Source organism: Mirounga leonina, unplaced genomic scaffold, assembly GCF_011800145.1.
Source record: "Mirounga leonina isolate KUSES-001 unplaced genomic scaffold, KU_Mleo_1.0 Mir_53, whole genome shotgun sequence".
In the NCBI taxonomy this organism is placed as follows: Eukaryota; Metazoa; Chordata; class Mammalia; order Carnivora; family Phocidae; genus Mirounga; species Mirounga leonina.
The window spans coordinates 73,526,062-73,538,016 of record NW_023270807.1 but is presented as its reverse complement, the minus strand read 5'-3'; the positions used below and the strand labels follow the sequence as shown (position 1 = coordinate 73,538,016).

General features: G+C 37.8%; 1 pseudogene; it reads left to right on the top strand.

Moving 5' to 3' along the window:
- The first annotated feature begins 1,416 nt into the window (after positions 1 to 1,416).
- Positions 1,417 to 10,779, top strand: LOC118001356 (annotated as a pseudogene).
- The last annotated feature ends 1,176 nt before the right edge of the window (positions 10,780 to 11,955 follow it).

Genomic DNA, 11,955 nt, shown 5'->3' with positions numbered 1-11,955 from the left:
CCATCACCATACTTTGGAAGGACATAACTTGTCTGGTTTCACAGGTTCACAGTGAGAAAGAGGAATTCTGCCTCAGGATGAATCATACCTCGCATCTCACCCATATCTGATATAGATGATATTTAGGTGAGACTTCAGACTTTAGACTTTGGAGTTGATGCTGGAATGAATTAAGACTTTGAGGGCTGTTGGGATGGAATAAGTATGTTTTGCATGTAATAAGGACATGAATTTTGGGGTACCAGGGGAAAAATGCTACGGACTGAATTGTGTCCCCCAAATTCATTTGTCGAAGTCAGTCAGTGTGACTGTATTTGGAGATAGGGTCTTTCAGAGGTACTTAAATTAAATGAGGTCTTAAGAGTGGGGCCCTAATCTAATAGCATTTGTGGTCAGAGGGAGAGATCCCCCCTCTACGTGTATCTGCACCAAGTAAAAACCATGTAAGAACACAATGAACATTCAGCTGTCTGAAAGCTAGGAAGAGGGCCGTCACCAGGAATTGAATCAGCCAACACCTTGATCTTGGACTTTCCAGTCTCCAGAATTGTGAGAGGTAAATAAAAATCTGTGTATAAGCCATCCAGTCTATGGAATTTTGTCATAGCAGCCTGAGCAGACTAAGAAAGCAATCACAAAGAAGATATGATGAGATGTGAAAGATGAGTAGGAGTTAACTATGTGAAGGGAATAGGGAAAGAAGAGAGTTCCAGAGGGAGGGAACAGCATATGCAGAGGCCCGCAGGTAGGAAGCAGCAAGGCACATTCCCAGGGACTAAAAGAAAGAGGATTTAGCTGGGTAGTGGGGCAGTGTGCAACATGATCAAATTTTCTAAGATTTTATTTATTTATTTAGAATGGGTGCATACAAGGGGGTGGAGGGGCAGAGGGAGAGGGAGAAAGAGAAGCTGACTCTGCTTTGAACATGAAACCAACACAAGGCTTGATCCCACAGCCCCCAAGATCATGACCTGAGCTGAAATCAAGTTAGACACCCAACCGACTGAGCCACCCAGGCTCCCCACATGATCAGATTTTACAGTTAGAAAAGAATGGGTTAGAGGAGGGGAAAAGTTCTGGGAGACCAAGTAGGTTGTTATAGTCCCAGTGAGATATAGTGGTAGCTTAGGCTAGGGTGTTGATGTTGATGGTGATAAAGCTGGAGAGATGTGGATAGACTCAAGGGATATTTGGGAAGGAAAATCAATAAAATTTAGTGGTGGATTAGATGTGGAGTGGAGGGAGAGGGATTGTCAAACATTTACCCTGGATTTTTTACTTGTTCAACTAGATAAATGATGTTGCCATTCACTGAGCATTTAAGTCCTGTGTCTATTAAGATACAACCAACATATGAAAGTTATATAAGTGAACTCTGACTATGTAAGTGCAAAGAAATGGAGAAGAAATGCTGTTATGAACTCACCAAATCAAAGGCTGCTGGAGCACAAGACCCGGAAACCAGACAGGAATCAAACCAGGTCCCGAAGTCCAGGAATCAGTGGTAATAAGAAGTGTCTTTTGACAAGAATCATCTGCCCAGAATACCCCTGACATTGTAAGAACCATGCCACCATAACCAAACATGAATCCTCATCCTATCTTCATGTATGTGCTCCATTTTCAAATTTACACTCCAAGGTAGCAGTGTCTAATTCACTAAGTCATATGCCTAAGTTTGGTCTTCCAAGAGCAGGGAAAGAGAGGAACTGACATCTTCAATGTTATTAGTGGGAGGTGGAGCACTTATCCTTCCCAAGACTGTATTCTCTGAGGACTGCCCCAATAGGAATGTGGTAAAATGCTAGAAAGTCAGAAATAAACTAAAAAATGTACACAATGGTCCACATCTTTGGCAGACCAACATTCACTCATATACTACTTCCCAAAATTACACTTCCCAAAGACTGTTCCTCCTAACATAATGTAGGTGTTACTTATGCCACAAACACACTTCTTTTCCAAATGAAGATAATCCCAAGTCTCTCATTACTCTATCCAGTTATAAGTCTATGAACTCCAGGTAATGTCTTTTCCTCCTCTAGTTTCATTGTGATATATATATCTTTACCCTGAAAGCTAAATTTTAGGATTAACCATTATTGATAAGCCATATATATTATACTCTAGTATAGAGTATAGGGAAAAGAACTCTTCGCCAGACCAGTAGTTTTTGGCTGGAGAAATAAAATGTGATCTTAAGGGACTGTTCTTCTATTTGAACCCCAAGGATTCTGTGATGGATTAGTCAATTGGCAAAGATGCCTATAGTCACCCCCATTTCACACCTTGCTGCCATTATAGTAACAGGCCCATCATTCCTCCAGTGGTGAGTGACCTGTCTGGCTTCTACCATCTTAGGGACTCACTGTTCCTACTGAAATCAGGAAACCCATTTTTATTTTACCTTCTCCCACAGCCTCTAAAGAACAGCCACTACACCCCTTTTGTAATATGCCAGAGCTTCAATCACAACAGATGTCTCCAAACCCTAGTAAATGGAATGTCTTCTAGGACTGCTTGAGGAATGTACTTAATGGCCAGGTGAACAGGACACCTATGATAAATCAAACCCAGTATTCCAATCTCCCAATTATTTGAATTATTTTCTCTACATTATTCTAAGACATTTCTGACATCTCAAGTTCATTTGTAAGTCTAGTTTAGTGTTACCCAGGGCAACTTCTTTCCATCACACAGTATCAGGAATTAGGAATTTCCTAAAAATGAACTCATATCAATAACTATATTCAGCCTAATCTAAAATTGTTTCTCCATCTTTGGTCATATACACTAAAATTCTATTATTATATGTGTTCTCCAAATTACTGCTGATGTGATTTGGTAAAGTCCTCCAATATTTTGATGTCTAAGCCTTCTCTTTCTGGATTTCACTTTTATAATTGGTGTCCTGGGGCTTTCTGTGTTCTAACTCTGAATACAAGTCTGCAAATAATTCTGATTCCGTCTAGCAGCATAACGGTCTCATTTGAGGGAATAATAGTCACATGTTGATTCCATAAACTCTATGCATCCTTCTAATAAATCCTTCCCTTGCCCTTTTATTGCTGGCTGAAGGAGACCAGTAATGCTTTCTGTTATTTTTAATCAAAAGCATCTTATAAAATCAAAGAATTTAGAACCAGCAAGTAGGGTGTTACGGAAAAGCATGAAAGCGTCCTTGATGTTATAGGAAGATCATTTGGAAGTTCATGGTATACAGTGACCAAAAAGTAATTAAATTATCATCTTTGGTCACCTGCACTCTGGTACCCAATAGGGGTAAAACCTGAGGGGACATTGCTGCCACCACCAGTGAAGGATTTGACCAGGTCAGTGACTATGGGTAGAAGTTAGTGTTGTTAATAGCGTTAGAAATCTTTAAAAAAAGAGAATTGAATTCAAATACCTAAATATTTGTGCCACGGTATGAACTAAAACCTGGGAACATCTAGTGACTGTTCTGGAAGTGACTATTCCCATTCTGACTGAAAAAACAGTTCATCTCTGGCAAAACCTCAGCCAAAATCAGACTTTCACCCCTCCCAGCATGAATTCTTTTGGGGTTGTCACAGTTTAATGTCCATCTATCTAGTTCTCACATGACAATAAGATTGTGAACAAGTGGTACCAAAAGGATTTGGATGAGGGCATAGGGAAACACTCCTCAGACCCCTCCCAAGTAAGTACTCTTGTCTTCAAAAGCAATCCCTACTTTTCAGACCCCAGTCAGGCTTGGGAAATCAACAAGAACTGAGGTCATTCTGGAGGTCTCAGAGCCACAGGGGATCATAAACATATTTTAGGAGGAATATTCTGGCCAGAACATCAAAACCACTGCAGCAGAATACCATTATTGCCATCTAAGCTTGGGATAAAAAAAAAAATCATAACATAATGTAGGTGTTACTTATTAGTTACACAATCAGTTAACAATCAGTTTCAAGTAACTGATTGAAAGGCAAAGAAGCTGTAGGAAAAGCCTTGATCAGGTGCTATGAACTGGCTGCCTTGACATTGGAGAGGATGAGGACCAGGCTCTTCTAGATTCAGCAGTGGGAGGTTGAGAATTTCCTCTTCTCAAGACTGAGGAGTCTCACCAAAACTGGAAAGGCAATGTTGGAAGGAAGAGAGTCTAAGAAAAGAGGCAGATGTCAATTAGAGATATGTTGAGATTGAAATGTTTCGAGACATATGAAAAAGAAGCAGGGAACTAGGTCTACAGATCTAAAACCTGTGAGAGGCCTGGACCAGAAGTATTAATTTGAAAATATCTTGTATATTGGGATGCCTGAGTGGCTCAGTCAGTTAAGGGTCTGCCTTTGGCTCAGGTCATGATCTCAGGGTCCTGGGATCCAGCCCCCCATCCGGCTTTCTGCTCAACAGGGGCCCTGCTTCTCCCTTTCCCTCTGCCCTTCCTTCCACCCCTGATCGTGCTCTCTCTCTCTCTCTCTCAATCTCTCTCTAACTTGTGCACTCTCATGTACTCTCTCCCTCAAATAAATAAATAAAATCTTAAAAAAATATATCTTGCATATGTATGTTAAATGAAACAATGATTCTGAATGACATGCATTAGGAAGACAATGAAGATTAAGAAGACATAAAGTTCCAGTACTGAGCCTTAAGGACATGCCTACATTTAAAGGTCAAGAAGAGGATGAATAAGCAAGAAACAAAAGAATTGATCAGAGATATTGAAAACCAAGAGATTGTTGTGTCACAGAAATCAAGGGAAGAATGTTTCAAAAAGCACGGAATGATAAACATCGGCGAATGCTACTAAGAGGTGAAGTCAAATGAAAATTTAAAATTATCTCAGGAATCTATGATGTGGAGGACATCGGTGACCTTCAGTAGAGCTTGTTTTCTTGGTGTGACAAGGCTAGAAGCCAGACTGGAGTAGGTTGAGCAATGAGTGGGAGGTGAGGATTGTAGACCGCTGGTGTCATTAACAACTACTTGAAGAAATGTGGCTGTAAAGAGAGAGTAGGACAGGGCAGTACCTGAAGGGAGGGGAGGGGTTTGTTCTTTGTGGGGTTTTTGGGGTCTGTTTAGTTGAAGAAACTTTTGTGCTTAAAATCAAAAAGGAAGAATATAGAAGGCGAGATCTAATACACGCAAGAGAAATAATAAATAGTATAATGTTACAGAGAAAGTGAGAGGCTTTGAAGTCCAAAGCACAGGCGGCGGGTTAGTCTCAGCCTGGAGGAGATAGTCCCTCTATTGTAATGAGGGGGGAGACCCTGTGCAGAGATGTATATTTTGAGTCTGAAATAGAAAAGATAAGGGAGTTCTCAAAAGTTGCCTGCTATTTTCTCTGTAAAGGAAGAATAGCATCTGCTGAGCATGAAGGTGCTAGAGTTGAGTTTTTCAGCCTCCACATTATTGACATTTTGGACCAGACCATTCTGTATTATATAGGTCTTTCCTGTGTATTATTGGATTTTGAGCAGCCCTACCCCACCCCGGTCCTTCCAGCTGTGACAATCCAAACTGTCTTCAGACATTGCCAAATGTCTGCTAGGGGCTGGGATTGGGGGCAAAATCGTCCCTGATTGGGAATTACCGGGCTAGAGAGAGTAGGAGAAAATGGGGAAGGTCTGAAAGTGTTGTGTTGGGTGGGAGAGTAAATGAACCAAATAGATGCGGGAGGCTTGAAGGGCAGTCCTGAGGCCCACTTGAAGTTGGATATGGATTCTGGTGCAATCAATCTGCCATACTGTACTTTTCCTACCAAGGCCTGGCAGCTGGGGCATAGGCACTGAAAAAGTAGATGTTTGTGTTCCTCAGGGATCGAGGTTTTTGCCAGAGAAATGTGACAAAAAGACAGAGGGACAAAAAGTTTAGGATATTGGCAAAATATTTATCAAAATTATGAATCACAGAATCTAAGCAGGTGGGGGGCAAAGGGCAAATGAAAAATTATCTTTTTAAAGAAGAATGTTGTAGGGGCACCTGGGTTGCTCAGTTTGTTAAGTGTCTGCCTTCGGCTCAGGCCATGATCTCAGGGTCCTAGAATCGAGTCCCTCATCGGGCTCCCTGTTCAGTGGGGAGCCTGCTTCTCCCTCTCCATCTGCCTCTGCCCCCCACTTGTTCTCTCTCTCTCTCAAATAAATAAAATCTTAAAAACAAAAAAAAGAATGCTGTAATAAGTTTAGGAGCTAGAAATGAAGTTTTGGCCTAAACATCTTTGAGATACACAGACACACAGATGCACATGTACACACACACACACACACACACACACCCCACACACATTTATTTCAAAAACAGTTTTACATCATCACTTCTTCCTGTACTAAATGAAGGAAATGAGAATAAATAAAAATAATGAGTTCCATTTACTTTGTATCCCAATTTGAACACATTGTTTCTGTGTTCAGTTTCTCCTGAACTAGATCTGAAAGCTGCTGCAATTTTACGTTTGCATTTCAAATTTCCAAGTCCCTTATTTGGCTACAGGTAATGCATAAAACAGGGAGGCACTTAGGATATGACAAAGGACTCTGTCTTTCCTTAAGATTGGTCACCAAAATGTCTTGAAAGGCAGTTGCAGAGCAGTGCCCAGAATTGCATCTTTATTTTTTAGAGAGATCAGTAACACTGAAGAAGGAAATTAATGACAACAAAGTCTACTTTGAGAGATGGAAAGAACCAATGAGCTAGTTTCTTTTAACCATAGATAGCATGAGAGGGGTAAGACAAAACAAAACAACAGCCAAAAAAAAAAAAAAAAAAAAAAGCCAGCAACCCTGTTTTAAATTGAACTAAAAACTTCCAAACAAAGAGGAAAGCAAATCATAACCCAAACTGGAAAGTAACTACATCTTCTAATCAACCAAACAGGGTTTGGATAATTTGAATCTACGAAGAAGAGTAGAAGAGGCAGCCAATGCTGAGAAAAGTCCTCTTTGACTAGTTCAGATAATCCTTTCCACATGCCATATTTCTGTAGCTTGAAAAAGAAATTGCACCTGAATGTTTAGCTATTTTACATTTATGTGTTTAAAAATTTTTTGCCTTTATGTGTATGTTTTTTAATGATGAGGAAGATATAAAATATACTAAATATGATTGTCTATGAGGAGGGAAGAATTGGTTTCTTTTTTTCCTTCATTTTTTTCCCCAAATTTTTACAAAAACACATCTCTGTACTAAATTAAAAGTTACCGCATTTTGATGATTTGGCATCAAGAGAAAGTAAAGAAATAGGTGGTCAGCATAAACAGAAAACTGTAGTGACCAGAAAGAGAGAATCAGTGATAAAACCTCTTCCATTTCCCATTTGTTTCCATGTTTTTAAATGAGAAAATTTAGGGATTTAACAAAAGCATTACACATCTGCCTTCAAGGTCAAGTGGGAAAGAGATATATCACTCACCACAAATAAAGTTTTTAAAGGCAGGACAGAGGAGAAGGGAGGCAAACCAGAAAAAAAAAATGTGTATTTGAACATACTGAAAGAGAGCATAACTCTGCCGCCTTATGCAAAATGTACACACTGTCGTTGTAAGACTTTTCAGTTTTTTGTTGGTCCATATCTCCTAAATTTTCTATAGTAAATATGTATTATATTTGTGATAAGAATATAAAATTGTAGAAATACAAAAAACAAAATCAATTAAAGAGGAAAAAATGTAAGTTTAATGGGAGTATGAATACTATAAGAAAGGAGAAAAATAGAAAATTTCTCAGGATGTCCTGGTTTTTATTATTTCTTGAAGGCATGCAGGATAATGGTTTTTATTTTGGTAGGATTAACTGAACATAGAATAGTCATATATAGATTCTGCTATGAATTTGATAATATGTCCTATTAAATATCCATAATTTCTTTACAAAATAGAATAGTCAATTCTTCAAAATATTTTTCATTTAAAGATATTGGTGATGACAGGTAGGTAGATAGAATAGATAGATACGAATTCTATCTCTCTGGTCTTCCCAGTAGTGATTATTGTATTAGAATTCTGATACTAGGTTCTTCAAGTACTTAATAATAATTAACTAATATTAATAAAATACTATTATATTAATAATTAATATTATTTTAATACACATAATACTTTATTGAATTTAATTAATATAATGTAATATTGAATTAATAACAAATATTTAACTAATATGACATAATAATTAATATTATTGATTATTAATAGTTGTTATAATACCTTATACTTGTAGAGCATTTTCTGATATGCATACAACATATAATTTGATCTTCACAACAGCCCTTTCAATTAGGAGTCCGCATGATTTTACAGAAGAAATTGAGACTCAATGTTTAATCCACAGAAATGAGAGCTAGTTTTAAAAATAGATCTTCTGATTTTTAATCTAACTCTGCTGCCCCTGCATCATTTTGCTTAGTTTAAGCTGCCTACTCTGAGCAAGTTAACTTTTCCTGGAAACATTTTTTTCACTATAGTGCTGTGAGGTACAGTTAACTTAATAGTAACTTTCCACACATCAAAAAATATGAATGCTATTACTTGTCTATGTTTTACTTAATAGGAAAGAGTGTGGAGTATAGAAGTGATTCATAACTTAAAAACATTCCCTTGGTTTGACTTCTCAATAAAAGTATGTATTTCTCAAGCTGAGAAATTCTAGTGTTTTCCTCTGTCGTCTTGAAAATGTTTCTTGACTTTATACTCTCTACTTCCTACTTTTCCAGCTTAAATATTTAATAATACAATTTAGTATGATGTCAGCTTTATTTATTTATTTATTGCTTAAGACATTCCATGGTTCTTGAGAAAGATTTTTTGTAAACTAGTTCTGAAAGGAAAACATTCTTTTTGTAATAGCTTTATTCAAATATAATTCACATACCATAAAAATCACCCAGAGTGTACAATTCAATATTTTTAAACATATTTACAGAGCCATGCAACTGTCATGACAATTAATTTTAGAACATTTTTATCATCCCCCAAAAGAAATCTTGTACCCTTTAGTTGTGACCTTCCACTCCCCCAGCACCCTAGCTCAAGACAATCACTAATTTACTTTCTGTCCCTATAGATTACCTATTCTAGACATTTCTATAAATGGAACCATAGCATATGCAGCCTGCAATCTTTAACTTAGCATAAAGTTTTCAAGGTTCTTCCATGTTGCAGTTTGTGTCAGTACTTCATTCTTTTTTATTGCTAAATCATATTTCATTGTATGGATATACCATATTTTATCAGTTGATGGACATTTATTTTGTTTCTACCCTTGGCTATTATAAATAATGCTATGTATTATGAATAGTGTTATATGAACAGTCATGGTCAGATTTTTATGTACACAGATATTTTCACTTCTCTTAGGTATATACTTAGCACTGGAATTGCTGGTTCATTTGGTAACTCTATATTTACCCTTTTAAAAAACTGCCAGACTATTTTCCAAAGCAGCTGCACCATTTTCATTCCACCAGCCGTGTATGTGAATTTAAAACACTTTTTTCAAGGAGAGGGAAATGATGATGCCAAATACACTTAATAAAATGTGCTTAATGGGGGGGCGTCTGGGTGGCTCAGTTGTTAAGCATCTGCCTTTGGCTCAGGTCGTGATCCCAGGGTGCTGGGATCGAGCCCCACATCAGGCTCCTTGCTCTGCGGGGGGCCTGCTTCTCCCTCTCTCACTCCCCCTGCTTGTGTTCCCTCTCTCGCTGTCTCTCTCTGTCAAATAAATAAATAAAATCTTAAAAAAAAATTTTTTAATGTACTTAATGGAACATTATATATAGCCTATTAGTTAACTGAAAAAGTTTTACAAATTTACATTTCCTAACTTTATTCTTACAGTAATTTATTCTACCTTATGAACACCTATGAAATAATGAAATTAGCTCTAGGATTACTTAAGTAAACTAAATTCCTTATAATGGCTACTTACTTTTAAGAATATTGAAATTAAATTCTTGATAGAGATATATGTGGATTTTATTTTTTTTAAAAGATTTTATTTATTTATTTGACAGAGAGATAGAGAGAGAGCACAAGTGGGCAGAGTGGCAGGCAAAGGGAGAGGGAGAAGCAGGCTCTCCAATGAGCAGGGAGCCCGATGCAGGGTTTGATCCCAGGATCCTGGGATCATGACCTGAGCCGAAGGCAGCTGCTTAACCAACTGAGCCACCCAGGCACCCCAGAGATATATGTGGATTTTAATATTGAGACTATAAAATGGGCTCTCTTTGTCGCATCTACTACGAGAATAAAGACCATTCTCAGCAATTAGACTGTTGACATTCCAGAAAATGTTGACATCACTCTGAAGAGACGCACTGTTATCGTGAAGGGCCCTGGAGGAACTCTGCAAAGGGACTCCAGTCACATCAATGTAGAACTCAGTCTCCTTGGAAAGATAAAGAAGAGGCTCCAAGTTGACAAATGGTGGGAAATAGAAAAGAACTGGCTACTGTTCACACTATCTGTAGTCATATACAGAACATGGTCAAGGGTGTTACACTGGGCTCCCATTACAAGATGAGGTTTGTGTGTGCTCACTTCCCCATCAATGTTGTTACTCAGGAGAATGGTTCTCTTGTTGAAATCCAAGATTTCTTGGGTGAAAAATACATCCACAGGGTTTGGATGAGGCCAGGTGTTGCTTGTTCAGTATCTCAAGCCCAGAAAGATGAGTTTAATGCTTGAAGGGAATGACATTGAACTTGTATCAAACTCAGCTGCTTTGATTCAGCTAGCCACAACAGTTAAAAACAAGGATATCAGAAATTTTGGGGATAGTGTCTTTGTTTCTGAAAAAGGAACAGTTCAGTAGGCTGAGGAGTAAGATCTAAGTTATCCAGCTATGGAAACAGCAAGATGCCGGATGATTTTTCAGACTTATTTGTGATATTTTAAAGATGCAATAACAGCTGTATTGATTTGGGGCTTTTTCTTAAACCAATATTCTTTCCAACTATTTGGCAAGTAAACCATTCAGAAGTAAATTGTAGTGTGCCAAGAACAGTAACAGAAAGAAGAGAACAGGAGTCTTTTCTAGTAAAACTTCATGAGAGAAGTGGTTTGAATTTAGTTTTTTGAAGGAATTATTAAGGGTATTTCAGCAAGAGGAATATGGTACCAGTAATAGGCCACACCATGTGGCTGATCACCATTGGATGAGGAACTTTTGGGGGCGGTCCTAAAGGTGTCTAACTTTGCAGAGTCATGGATTTGAATATTTGTGAGGTCAGTGTGTTTGAGTCACTTGTCTGGATACCAGTAACTTTTTGTGAAAAGGCAGCTAAGGAGAGGAACAAAGTGATAAGCCTTAGTAAGTTTAATTTGTGTTCAGGATCCTCTCAATCTTACTCTCTACCCGACCTCAGCTATTTATTCCCGTATGCTAGTCCTTGATATTTTTAGAAACTGATAACCTTTCCATAGTCTCCTAATTCCATGGGTCACATTTTAAATATGTTACCATGCTAGAGTAACTTATCAGGGTTCCCCTCTCCTCACCCCCACTTCCTGCAGTTTTCCCCATCTCACTTGATAGAAACTCCAACCTTCTGATTTCTCAGGCAAAATACAACATTCAACCTTGATTTCTCTTACACACTACACATTCAATCCATCAAAAAAGTGCAGGCTCTGCCTTCAAAGTAAACTATGTTTAAAGACTTAAAGAAATTAAGAAAAAGAGCAACCACATGGAATATATCGAAAGATCTTGGTTTAAAATGAACCAACTGGATTTTTTATTTTAAGGAGTTAATCTTTGGTTTGATGATAATGGTTAAGTTTTTAAGAAATATGAGTGAAATGGTCAACTATAGTTTGAAATATTAGAAGTGGGGTTGGGGAAGGCACTAGATGAGGTTGTAAGTGAAACAGATTACCTATAAATTGCTATTTGTTGAAACTGGGAAAAATAAAGAATATAAAATGTTTAAAAAGTTTAGGCACCTGATATTTCATTTCTTGTTCATTACTGTTCAATCTATGATAG